This window comes from Protopterus annectens, chromosome 8.part0, assembly GCF_019279795.1.
Source record: "Protopterus annectens isolate FY-2018-M chromosome 8.part0, PAN1.0, whole genome shotgun sequence".
NCBI lineage: Eukaryota > Metazoa > Chordata > Ceratodontiformes > Protopteridae > Protopterus > Protopterus annectens.
The window spans coordinates 1,959,779,073-1,959,793,296 of record NC_056741.1 but is presented as its reverse complement, the minus strand read 5'-3'; the positions used below and the strand labels follow the sequence as shown (position 1 = coordinate 1,959,793,296).

General features: G+C 33.3%; 2 protein-coding genes across 2 annotated transcripts in view; both read left to right on the top strand.

Annotated features, from left to right (window-relative positions):
- The window catches only part of LOC122809760 (histo-blood group ABO system transferase-like), a gene marked incomplete in the record, with an annotated part of 502,208 nt that overhangs the window by 62,295 nt on the left and 425,689 nt on the right, over positions 1-14,224 (top strand).
- Positions 1,627-14,224, top strand: part of LOC122809762 (histo-blood group ABO system transferase-like) — a 436,579-nt gene continuing 423,981 nt past the window's right edge. Inside the window, exon 1 of the mRNA XM_044081489.1 lies at positions 1,627-1,662. The gene's annotated coding sequence lies outside the window, so the exon portion shown is untranslated. The remainder of the gene's footprint in view (positions 1,663-14,224) is intronic.

Here is a 14,224-nt window from a genome sequence, read left to right as displayed (position 1 = left end):
CAACACTATACATTGATTTACAACTACCAGTGCATGCAAACTGCATGCTTTCTTTAATTTACCACTTCAATTTAGCGAAAGTGCATTTTCGATAAAATGCACTTTTGCTAAATTGTCTGTCAAAACACGGTTTCGATGAACCGTGTTTCGACAATGTGACAGCAACCCATATATGTGTGTGCGTGTGTGTGTATGTATATGTATATATTTGACATTTGTTGACCGAGATAGTCTGACTGAGCTTGCGCCCTTTTCATCGGAGGCCTGGGGAGAAAACCTCCACAGTACAAGTTAAAGTAAAAAAATTCACAGTACAAATTAAGCAAGTAAGACATTCACAGTAGAATTATGCAAGTAAAAAAAATTAACAGGAGTAGAGTAAAATATAATAATCGCAATAAAAAGTGTATATAAAAATATGGTAAAACTGATAAGAAATTGTAGTACAAGTAAGGGAACTCAGCAAATGAGGCATGTCAAGTTAGTAGTGAGTATGGAGGAGGTGGGTAAGAATAAAGTGACAGAAATGCAAAAGAATTGATTATAATGGTAGAGTATGATAATTATTGAAGTTTGGCAAATTAGAGTGTGAAGGGAAATAGGAGAGGGGGGTGATGAAAGAAGGGGGAGTTAGTGTCAGATTACTGGAAGGGAGTTAGATTACTGGGGGTAAGAATTTGGAGGGATATGGAGAGCAGTTTATCATTGTCATACACAGGAAGTTAGAGAAGATGGCAGAAATTTGGGCAAGAAAGAGAGAGATGGAGAAGAATAATGGAGGAGCGAGAGAAGGGAAGGAATCAAGTGGAATGATTGGAGTGGCATCTCCAGGTACTGTATAGGTAATTTCTGAGAGCTGTCTTGAATTCATGAGCATGGGCAATATTTCTGAGGGGCATGAGAAGCTTATTCCATGATAGAGCAGGAAGGTAGCTATAGAGATTTTGGCCAAAAGGTTTTTGAGGTTTATAAATTTGTAAGAGAAATTGGTCTGAGCTTCTGAGGGAGCGTGGTGGGTTATAGAGGGAGATGAGAGGAAATTGTAGCGCAGGAGGAGGGTTTGTTTAGAATAGTGTGGATGATGAGAAGTTGAGTAAATAAGAATTGGAAACTAACCAGCTGAAAATTTGTAGAACAAGTCAGTGGTGTGATTTAGGTGGTAGGTTGGCTGCAAATCTAGCGAATTTGTTGTATGTGGTTTCAAGTTTGGATAGTAAGAGGACTATAAGTTTATCCATCTATCACCAAGAGACCTGTGATCAATTCCAGATTGTGACTGCAGTTCCAGGAGATGGAATACCTCAGTTTTAGTACTGCTAGGCTCTGCAGTCATTTAAACACCAACTTTAACTGTACAAATAGAAAATATTTTTCCTGTTTGCAGTGATGCATCAAAATTTGTCTTTTTGCAGATTACTGATGAGCTTAATATACTCTCAGATGGACACCAATTCCTGAACATATTGCATTTATTTAAGATGTACTATTGTTCTGAATTCAGATTGCAAGTGTTTTAATTCTGTGCAGGCTAGGAATGAATGGAAACATGTTCATCACAAAAAGTAAATAATGCCAAAGGAATAGTTTTTAAATGCACTTACATATGACTTTATTTTTGTTTTCCAGCCTTAAATATGCAAAGCCAAGTGCACTACAGTTACCGTGAGTATATGAGTAATAGACCACTGTGGTTTGTGCTTGTAGTAACAAGTCATTGCATTGCCTTCCTTTTCACACCTCTTTATATGAATGGAGAAGAAATCGTGTGTGTGCGCGTGCACGCTTGTTATGCTTTTGAAGTTATGTTGGAGAGTCTCTACAAAACATACTGAACTGTTGCAGGAATGAAAAGTTGCAAATCAATATACTGTGACAAGAATCAGATTTCAGCATCTTCACTATGTTGTGTTCACATTGAGGCTCAAAAATAGGTCTTCACAATTTATCTAGTGTATATATTCTCCGTATTGCTTCTCAGTAATGATATTTGACACTTAAAACACTATCCTTGTTTCTCTTAAATGACAATGTTTTAATAAAACTGTAACTTGCAAATCAAAAGTGCAAAATCATCTTGAAATATTTACAAGTACATTGACACAGACAACACAGGCAGACATGCAGATACGTAAGAAGAAAGACAGTTCCCTCCATTTGTACTAGGCACCTCTTGTAAATATTCTGTAATCTAGGAGTTGTGGGGTTGCCGCAGTGGTGCAGCAGTTAGCGTTGTCACCTCACAGCAAGAGGCTTTCTGGTTCGATTCTCGGCTGAAGTGCCTTCTGTGTGGAGTCTGCATGTCCTCCCCGTGAGTGACAGAACATTAAAAGACATGCAAGTAGGTGCATGAATGCATGTGTGCCTTCTCTGAAGGTTGGGCGCCGGGCTGGCAACTCGACACCGTAAAAATCCACTGCCAATCATAAATGTACCGGAGATCCTAACTGGTAAAAGCTAAAAGACTTGGGAGATGTGCCAAGTGAAATTGTTTCAAAATGTTTTTATTTAATTTATTAATTGAGTAGGTGGTCTGGTCTGGAGTCCCTTTTCACCCATGACCTAGGTAAAAAAATACTATTACATTAATCTTGGAATATACGGTACCTTACCACTAGGCAAGAATCAGACAGTGCCATTGCTTAATTCCTAATGTTGTATCGTAATATAAATAAACATGACAGTAACCTACTAGATTCACTACCATTTACAGATACTGATGCAACCATGTGCATGTATTAATATGGTAAATGACTTTTTGTAACATGTAAAGTTCTGCCCATCATTGTTTGTAAGTAAGAATAAAAATAAAAGCTAGTAAAGTGGCAATCGCAGACAACTGATGATTGTCACCATCACATAAATGTTTGATCATACTTTATTATGGTAAGACAAACTAGCAAAAAAGGAATCATTTATAATGTCATGGTTTGGTCATCTTTTGTGAGTGTCATATACTTTAAGGACCCCTTCATTTAAGTTTTACACACCATCCAGACCAGAGTTCAATTATTAGCCAGTGTTGCAATCATCATTATTATTACTTTTAATTTCCTGTGACTGATGTAAGAAATTGCCTTGATGCGTAATAGGAAAGATCACTACTTCCATTCCTATGCCAGTTTCACTATCTAATGACAATGTTACTTTATCAGTATGCAAACAAAGTTACAAATCCTTATTTCCAAGTCTGTTTTTTCCTGAACGTTTGCCACTCATGTCCAGTTACATTTCTGTGTGTGTCTTAGATGCTTGTTCACGATAATTTAGCAGTGTTGGGACAGGGACAGATATTTTTCGTTATTTTGAATTCCTTATCTCATACCTATTTACTATCAAGATATGACCTGATGTATGGTATTTTTGTTAGCAGCAGTGGGCTGAGATTAATGTCATTGTTATTTATCTTACATAATGCTCAAACTGAAATTCTGTGCTTATACTACAAATTTCTAAATGTTTGGTAGTCTTTTTAAAATTGAGACATGGGTTTTAGCCCGGTGACAAGCTGAACTTAAAATGTAGTATTCCTTACTATCACTTTTAAACCTTTAAATTTTGATAATATTAGGAGACATTTTTGCAAGCAGTAAATCAGCAAAAATAAGTTTAATTAAATCTAAATTTTAATTTAGAGTGTATAAAATGTAAGTGCTAATATCCTTGCATGAACGACAGACCACTTACATATAGACTAAACTGCAACTGTAGTGTATCTTCATAAGAGATGATTTTTGTGCATACTGAGGCATTTGTTTGATGTTTACATCAGTTCAGTATATTCATCTAAACAGAATTTACCTTCCTACCAGCCCTACAGCATGGAAAAGTTATTTTTTAAATCAAATTGTACCTGCTTGGTTTTACAGTGTACTAATAGCTAATATGTTAATGTTTTTAAATCACTTCCTTCCTCCTTGGTTTTGTGGCGTACTCACAGCCAGTCTGTTAATATTGTCAATTGTGTCACAGTTTTGCTCGTTTGGGACACTTTGGGTGTTTTTTCTAGTGACAGTAGGACAATTTCTTTTGTTACAGGTGTTCTGCTTGCCATAGGCTTAATTTACAATGTTTTTGTTTCTGATTGCCTGTGACTTGTGTGTAGTTTATTTCACTGTGCTCGCACTAAGACATGATTCTCTTTTTGACTGACCTACTTTGTGCTGCATTCTTTGCTGCACAGTGCTACTGGATCAACCAGTTATAACCAGCTTTGACCAGTGTACCAGTCTCAAAGGCATTGGGAGAATGTTTTTATTTAATTAAATTATGTTTATGCACTTTTAAAATGCATCTATTGCTAATCTTTTTGTACTTTTACAATATACTGCTCATTGGGTGCTATATTACACCTATACCTGAACTCTGTTGTACTGAAACTCACTAAAACTTAATTTACTTTTGTTCCACATATTAGGTTACCTCTGGTGAAATGTATTTTTCTTCATTGTCCCTCTCTTTTTGGTAAGATTGTGAAAGGCTGTTTTTTTCTTTTTTTGCACTTTGAATGCAAATCGTATAAGTCATCAATGATAGCTTTTTCTAACACATTGAGAGTTGGAAGGGGGGATTGAGCACACTTTTCTTTTCGACACTCGTTTGTGTTTCTACCATTTTTCCTTTTCCTTTGTCCTTGAAAAAAACTGCTAAATTGAATTGCCTAATAAAAAGCTTAGTTTCAGTCAAGCTGTCCACTAAGTTAAACTTTTTTGTTGGAACAAACTTCAGTACTTTCTGAAATAGTGAAAAATGATCTCTAGATGTAATGTCCTGTCAAGTTTGTCAACTTCTTTAATGTTTATATTTATATTTATTTTTACTGGACCTTTTCTCCCCGGGGCTCTGCTGAAAAAGGGCCTGTGTCTAATCAGACTTTCTCTGTAAATAAATGTAAAATAAATAAAATTTTAATGCCAGACTTTTATTATTTTTGGATGCTTCTTAGCTTTTTTGGTGCTGACAATATGAAACTGTCTTAATTTACGTTTTTTTTTTCTGACAGAGTATGACTTTTAAGAAGATTTTTAAATTATGCTGCATGGTAGGACCTACTGTTCTTTTTGACATAGCTGCTCTGTGCTTAGTGTCTTTGCTGTGATCTGTCACTAGATTGACCAGATCTAACCAAATTTGACCTTTCTGCACAACAGAAAACAGGGGGCAAGTATGACTGTATAAACACATTTGTTTTGCTTTGAAGTGCATTTAAGTGCCAACATTCCCTACTTTCACCTTGGCCCTTTACCTGTTGTGTGGTTGATGAAGGTTGTTCTACGTAGCATAAATTGACTATAAGCTGTACTGTGTTCTTTATAGGAATTTTGCCGCTTCTATCTTAGCTGTACTGCGTTGAGCAATGCTAGTACTGTTTGTTTAAAAAAAAAATTGCTGCCTGTACGTCAGTTCATATTGTTATAATGTCTTCTTGCTGCTCTAAGGCAAATTCATAGCCCTCATCAATACTTACATGTATCTGAATTTAAACCTAAACTACCTAGGTCACTTGATATGACATTGCTGAATTCCTAGCCAATTTCAGCTGTATGCAGTTAACCAGTGATGCTACTCGTCCAAATCTCTGAACCAACAACCATCCCCTCCTGAATCTGCTAATCACTAGCAATGCGCCCATAATCTCCAATATATCTGTTCTTTCAGCCTCATTCAGTGACCAGTGTGTAACATTCCAGATTATCCACAAGTCTCCAAAACTGCCCCTATAATACGAATGCTATCATTTTTAAGCTGAAAAAATATTTCCCTCTCTTTTTTGGTAAGATTGTGAAAGGCTGTTTTTTCTTTTTTGCACTTAGAATGCAAGTCATATAACTCATCAACGATAGTTTTTTGAAACACATTGAGAGTTGGATGGGGGGGAATAGAGCACACTTTTCTTTTTGACACTCATTTGTGTTTCTGCCATCTTTCCTTGAAAAAAACTGCTAAATTTAATTACCTAATAAAAAGCTTAGTTTCAGTCAAGCTGTCCACTAAGTTAAACTTTTTTGTTGGAACAAACTTTGGTACTTTCTGAAATAGTGAAAAATTATCTCTAGAAATATTAGTACTAGAATAATTGTATATATTAAAATCTTCAAAATTGTTTACTGTATGTTTATCATTTAATGTATAGTCCTCTTTATTGCTTACTATTGATGTGGTAGATATATTTACTTCAATTCTAAGAGATGAGGGGTTAGAATTTTTTTTAATGTTATAAATACTTAATTTTGTTTTAGAAAAGGAAAAACGACCCTCCTTTATGACTTGATGGCCATTGTTCTTGATTATAATTTCATCATTTTTGAGGAGGAAATTTTTAAACAATACAAAGGAGTTGCTATGGGGTCATCTTGTGCCCCCATTTATGGTAACATTGTGTTATTAGACTGGGAAACTAAATATGTAATAGCCATTTTTGCAAGTATATTAGACTTTATGTAAGATTTTTGAATGATAACTTTGTCTTGTGGAAAGGGACAGAGGAAAGTATTGGGTTGTTTATTCAGTATCTTAACACCACATCTTCATTTTTGAGATTCACTCACAACTATAGTAAATATGATTTTTTTGACACATCAGTCACACTAAGGAAGGTTGTGAGTCTAATGTATACAGGAAAAGACACTTAGTAATTCTTATCTGAATTATTCTAGTTGCCACCCATTAGTTCAAAAGAAGAGTATTTTAAAAGGGCAACTCAGAGTTGCTAGGATGACTTCCTTTGAAAGTGATTTAAGTGATGAACTAAGCAAAGTTATAGAATTGTTCTTGGCAAGGGGTTATCCCCGTGAACTCATGGATGGTCTAAAATCATATGTACAGAGTCAATGGGGTAAGAAATATCAGGATGACTTCCTTTGAAAGAAGTAGTTTAAGTGAGTTATGGAGCAATAAGGGTTAATTTGTCTTGGCAGGGGTTATCATCGTACAGAGTCAATGGGGTAAGAAATATCAACCCTTATTCGGAGTTGGGTTGAGCAACAAAGAAGTTTAAGTAATAAAAAATATGAAAGGTCTCATTATGGAATATGGTTGTCAGGCAGAAGAAATTAAGGCTATAGTGAGAGAACATTGGAATATTTTAAAGATAAACTCTGATTTATTCCAACTTCTTGGGCCTGAACCATGTTTTATTTTCAACTGGGTGTAATATAAAGAAAATTTTGAAGGAAAAGGTCGTCTCAGTGGGAATAAAGTACAGCAAACAAGTGGAACAAAAATGTTTGGGGCTTGTCCTCAGTGTTTTATGTGTAAATATAGAATTTAAACTTTGGAGAACTAAGAAAAATCAAAAGTTTCCTTTTTAAAAGGGAATTGCCAGTCTGTCAGAGTGGTTTATTTAGCCAAATGCTCATCACGCCCTGCTTTTTATGTGGGCAAAAATGACAGAACATTAAGAAAGAACATTTACGAATATTTGTACCATATAGAGCAAAAGAATGATACAAATGCCTTATACAGGCATTCTAAGTGCTGCTCCAATTTCCACAAGTTTTGCTTTGGCATTTTAGATCAGATCACATTAAACTTAAGAGGAGGTGACTTTAAAGTGAAATTTGAATAAAAAGTAGTAAAGTGGCAATTACGATTGCAAGCTTCTCAGCCTCCTGGAATAAATTATCACATTTCCTGAGCTGCTAAATGTTTGTAGTGCCTGTATCAGTAAAGGTTTTATGAAAAGATCATTTGTAATAGTAATTTTATGTGATACACTGTTATTAACATGTTGGTATATTGTTTTATGGCACTGTTACTTTGAGATTTATTTTTTAATGGAGTAATTAACATAGAGGTCTTTAAAATGGAAAGGAAGTAAATTAATTTAGATTCTGAAGAAGTCCAGCTTTTCAGTTAGAGTGTTTTAAGTTTTTATGGTGTGTTTTGAACATTAAATTTTAAAACTAAAGGACTTTTTTCTGGTATTGTTTTCATTTCCATCCTGAAATGTCAATCAGAGGTAACACTTCCTCCCAAGGATTATTAGAAAATGGCTTGAGATGAATCCTAAGTTCTTTCAGTTTAGACTCTCTAAAGACTGTTTCTTTCAAAGAAGATAGGAAATCTCAAAAAGATGGTGAGTTAGTTGTTCTCCATTTCCTGTTAATACATTTCCTTACTATTGCAGGGATGGTCCATAATAAAGAAAGCTTAACATTTTTCAAAACATAACTATCATAAATATTTAATAGTACTAAAAATGTAGATAAAGAGAAGGAATTGGAAAATAAAGCTTTTAAAAATCATTTATATTATACCAGAATAGATTTAGAGAAGAATAAAAATAGTTAACTAATCAGCTTTGCAATCTTGTAGACATCTCCTACAATTTGTTTATCTCCATTAAATTTAGCAATTTTGTTTTGAGTTTAAAAGGCTCTGTGTAAATAGTTCCATGTAAATATGCGCAGCAGTGATGTGACCAAGACGTGTTTGATAGAGGATAAGATTTGAGATTTGAAAAACCACAAAGTTAAAGAAAACTGATAAAACAAACCACACTGGAGCAGAGTAAAGTTGATTGCTTTCATCCAGTTTATTACAGAACTTCTTCAGAACTGAACAAGTACAGATATTTCCTTGTATAAAAACATCAATTGTGACATAATTTCCTCAATTAATACTTACTTAGTTTAAGATAAAAGAACATATATAAATGTGTATATTAGTTTAAGATAAAAGAACATATATAAATGAGTATACATACATCTGCCTAACCATATGAATGTAAATATAAACATAAAAAGACTATTACTTGTCCCTATCAAAAAAAATGTATATGTATGTTTAAACAAATATTTATATTTACACTACACAACTAAGAATTAATTATTAACATAATTTAAGCGACTTTTCACAGAAATCTTATTATTTATACCTGGGCTTGTGTCCGCCCTTAAAATAAATCTGCCATTTTAACTCATTTTTTTTCTAAAAAAATTATTAAAAGAACCAATGAATTTATCCTTATTAACTTTTTCTACTACAAAGAAGGTGAATTTTTAAAATTTGTACACTTCACTGAGTGCTTAGTTAAAGCATTGCTTAGAGCATTCTTTTTAATAGCTAACACGTGCTCTCTGACTCTGATTCAGTTTTCTTATAGATTTACCTATATAAAAATTCTCAGTTGGAGCATACTGCAAGATACAACAGTCCCTCACTTTGGCAATTATATTGTCCCTTTGCTATTAGTGTATAATTCAAGTGCTTAAAATGATGACTGTGTACTCCCATCATAAACCTACACTGAGTGCAATTAGTACATGGAAATGTACCAAAATGTATAAAGTTATCTTTTCCCTTTTCCAACTTGGGTCCACTCTATAACAAATTCCTTCAGATTTTTTGTTTTGTTTATAAATGTTGGCTGGACTCCCACTACCTTACTCAGTTCTTCATTCCCTAAAATGATTTTCCAATTTTCACTAATTATTTTTCTAATAATAGGCCAATCAGTACTCATAGATACTGGAAAAACATGTTTTAAAATCTCATCACCTACTCTGTTACACTTATTTGTGTCATTAGTCTGAAATACAACTTTAAGATAGGGGAAAACCTAACCCTTCTGTTTTTTTATAATATAATCGATAACTTCATCAAGATCTCCTTGATCATATCCTCTATCGATAAATAACTGTAAGAAAATTGAATTCACTAAAAAAATTATTTTCTTCACTAATCATCCTACTAAGCCTTATTACTTGTCCTTTAAAGATGATCTTCATGTGTTTTGGATGACAACTTCAAGGTGTAGATAATTATTATCTAATTTTTTTTTACGTTAGATGTTACTACTGAATTCTCTTTTGTTAATATCAATTCCGATGTTAACATCAAGAAAGTGTACTTCCACTCCAATGTTACCAGTGTTAAATTTAAGCCAGTTCACCATCCCATTAAGTTCACTAAAAAAATCCTCAAGTTGTGTACCTGCGCAAATAAAAAACAAGTCATCAATGTATTGTTTATAGTACCGTACATACTTAATTCTAATTTTGTGAGAAATTTGAGTTCCCACCAACACATAACCAAGTTGGCAAACACTACTGCAACATGTGCACCCATCGCAACTCCACTTGTTTGTTGGTAAACTCCCTCTCCAAACAAAGAAATTGTTCATTAACACTAACTCCATAAGCTGGCAAACCTCAAAAATGTCTTGTTAAAGACTATTCTTGTGGTTATTTTGATAAAGCCTCAAATTCTATGTCCTCTTGTTTGTTCTATCACAGTGTATAATGAACATATGTCAAATGTACACAACATGGTCTTATCTCCATGAAATTCATATAGCCTTAGCTCATCTAAAAACATCCATGAATCCTTCAAAAACCATTTACTGTTCTGTACTATAGGATTAAGTATTTCATCTAGGTAGATAGAAATTTTTGATGTTTTACTCTGTGGAGTAGACACTATCGGTCTGAACGGAGGGTGTTCAACATCTTGATGTATTGGAATTCTGAACAATACCCCCAGCTGTGGCTGTTCAACATTAAGAAATTCAAAAAGATAAATTGTGATGTATTGTTGGTGTAATCGAATAAAATAAGATCGAATTATTGAAACGTCTTCCTAGCTACATCTCTAGAAACCTTTTTGTATTTATCTGTATCAGCCAACATATTACCTATGATTTCATTGTACTCGGCAACATACATAATGACCAGGCCCTGCCCTTTATCTTCTTTCATGTATCTGATGTCACTATAAGAAATTGTTTCAAAGCCACCGTCTGTTTTCCGTTAAGTGTCTTTCAGAATTCTTTATACCTACCAATGTTTTGTGAGAATGACATTTATAACTTGCATATCATGGAAAAAATGTTCAGTGTATTAATGGCAGATTAACATTACTTTTCTTTTTCCATTGACTGATATTACTAGTAGGCATGTCATGATACAGATATTTCAAATTTAACTTTCTAACATATAACTTAAAGTCCCACACAGTGTCTGTAATCTTGACCCTATCTGCTGGTAAAAATGAAAAACCTTTTTTGAGAACTTCTATTTCATGTTCAGTACATTCTTAGTTGTGTAGTATAAATATAAATATTTGTTTAAACATACACACACACACATACATACATATATATATATATATATATATATATATATATATATATATATATATATATATATTTTTTTTTTTTGATAGATGGGGAAAAAGTAGTAGCCTTTTTATGTTTATATTTATATGGTTAGGTAGATGTAAGTATATACATTTATATATGTTTTTACCTTGAGTATTAATTAAGGAAATGATGTCACAATTAATATTTGAGATTTGTTTTCAGTAGTGAGGTAGGAGACATGATCCATTGAAATATGTCTCCAAAATTTCATTTAAATTTATTTTGTATTTTAAGAAAAAAATTATAAATACATTTAGTTTGAGGGAAGGGTAAATGGTATACTGCATATAATTGCAAATGCCAAAATAAATTACCTTGACTAATTAAATTATTAGTATGTAAAGTGACTTTACTGTTTTTAAGAAGAGTTAAATGTAAACATTTCCAATTAGGAAAATAATTGGAATTAACCCAGTTTAAGATATATTAAAAGCAGCAAATTTTAAAACTAAGTATGAATATCTGAAAAAGTGACTCATCCAATATCTCAAGTTATAATATGATGACATAAAACTGTTCTAAGTTTATTAGGAAACCAAAGAAATTCTAATAATTGTTTATTAATTTCATTAATATTTTTATTGATTAGGAGGAAGAGTTTGACCTTGTGTTAAATTAATTTTTGGAAAAAGAACCATTTTTATTAACTGATGTTTATCTACAAAGGAGATAGAGTGTATTCCATTTATAAAAAAAATATTTATTGTATTTATGATGTAGTCCATTTAGAAAAAAATGTTTTCTGTTTATGATGTTATCATAATTAACTGTGTTTTATTATAAAGATTTCAGAAGGGTAATGCCTAGTTATTCAAATGAGGAAACTTTATCACCTATGATGTAGTTCTCATGTATTTGTATTTTTTTGTATTTTTATTTAATATTAAAAATTTAGATTTGGGTTGATTAAAATGTAAACCTGAAATGGATTGAAATAAATGTAATGTATTTTCTAGTTTAGTAAGAGATGATCTAGTATTAGGGAGAGTTAATAAAACATCACCTCCAAATATTATTTTAGATTGTTTAAAGATGTCTATGACAAGAATATTTGAATTTGTTCATATTAGAAAGGCAAATATTTCTTTGGTTATAGCAAATAATATTGGAGAAAGTGGACAACCCTGTTTAGTGCTTCTAGTTAAAGGAATATTATCTGAGGTAAAAGGATCAATCTTGATGTAAGCAGTGTTATAAACATTCTTTAAAAGGGAAATAAAACTTTCAGGAAAAGTAAACAAATCTAGAATGTTAAATAAAATTCCAGTTCAAAGAATTGAAAGCTTTTTCAATGTCTATGCTAATTAATAAAGCTTCTTCATTTCTATTATTCAAAACATCTGTAAAAGTTTATATACGTTTAATGTTGTCATGAGTTTGTATTTGGTAGATAGTTTGATCAGAATTAATTACTTGAGCTATATTTTCTTTTAATCTATCTGCAATGACTGGTGTAAATATGTTATGATCACTATTTAAAAGTGAGATAGGTCTATAAAAAGAGCATAATTGAGACTTTTTATTTTTTTTAAAATAGGAACAATTAAAGAATATTTCCAAGAGGGTGGGATATTTCTTTGAGATTGAACCTCTGTTAATGTTTTATGAAAAAATAAAATGATACAGGGTATACATTTCTGTTATACCGTCTATACCTGGCACTTTGTTAGATTTTGATTTATTGTATCAGCAATTTCTTTATAAGAGACTTGTTTATGTAAATGTTAATTTTGGCAAGATTTTCTTAATGTTAAGGGAATTAAGATTTTATATTGAGGTTTTAAAGTCCAAGTTATAGAGTTTTGATTTTGTGAAATATAATGAAATTTGAGAGAGTCAAGAATATCAGCAATATCTGTGAAATTGTTTCTGTCATATCTCACTTCTAAAATACTATTAGTTTTTGATTGCAGTTTGACTTTTCTTGATTATGCATATGTTTGGGGGATAATGAATAGGAAGAGATTTTCAATTTTTTTGAAGCCAAATTTGACTTATGGGATAAAATATCAAGATATTTATCCAGATTCAATAAAGCCTGTGTAGTCCATTTACACTGCAACCTGTGCATGATAAAGCACCATTTTGGATTCATTATAGGTTCATAGGTAGGTACTAGGCTATCGGCCTGGGAGCCAAAGCAAGCCTAGCCAACAGTGCATTGGCTTTCGTCACCCATGTATTGTTGAATTCCTGCCCCTCTATCAAGCAGTGCCCCAGACATAATCCCAGGGGTGAATTTCCCATCTCCCATCCACTTATCAAGGTATTTCTTGAATAATGCTAATGATGAGCTCTGCTTGATGTGGATGGGAATTTTGTTCCAGAGCATGGGAAGTCTCTGGGACAAGAATCTATCCCTCCACCATGTCCTATTTATTGTTGTGCTGAGCTTTAGGTCCCTAGACTGTGTAGCTCGGGGAGATTGGGATGTCTTCAAGTGGAGTATGTCCAACAATTCCGGGTGTGTTATAGCTTTGTATGTCAGACAGAGGTCTTCTTGGAGTAAGCAGTATGCGACCGAGTAGAGTTTGAGTTTTTTGAGCCGGTCGGCATAGGGCAGTTGTTTGAGGCCAGCAATCCTCTTGGTGAGGTACTTTTGGGGCCTCTCAAGTTGTTGTAGGTGTCTTGTGAGGTACATCCCAAACGGGATGTTGTATTCAATGAGGGGGTCTGATAAGTGATGAGTAGAGGGGAACGATGACTTCCTTATTTCTAGATGCGAACCCTTTTTTGATTAAGTGGGCCACGTAGAAAGATTTTGACCACTGTGGCAATGTGGTTATCAAAGGAGAGGTTACTATCTACTTGGGTCCCAAGATCTCTTATCACACTTTCTGTGTTAAGTGAACTTTCCAGTATTTGGTAATAATGGGTACCGTGTTTTTGTCAAAGGGGATAACAATGCACTTTTTGGCATTTAGTTTGAGGCCATGGTTTTGACACCAGGTGTCAAGTCTTTGTGAGGCCCTTTTGCAGGATGTCTACATCGGCAGAGTAGTCTATAATGGCACCCAGTTTGCAGTCATCTGCGAAATTGGTTAGCCTATAGACACTTGGTGTTTGCTTGCACTTCAGAGAAGT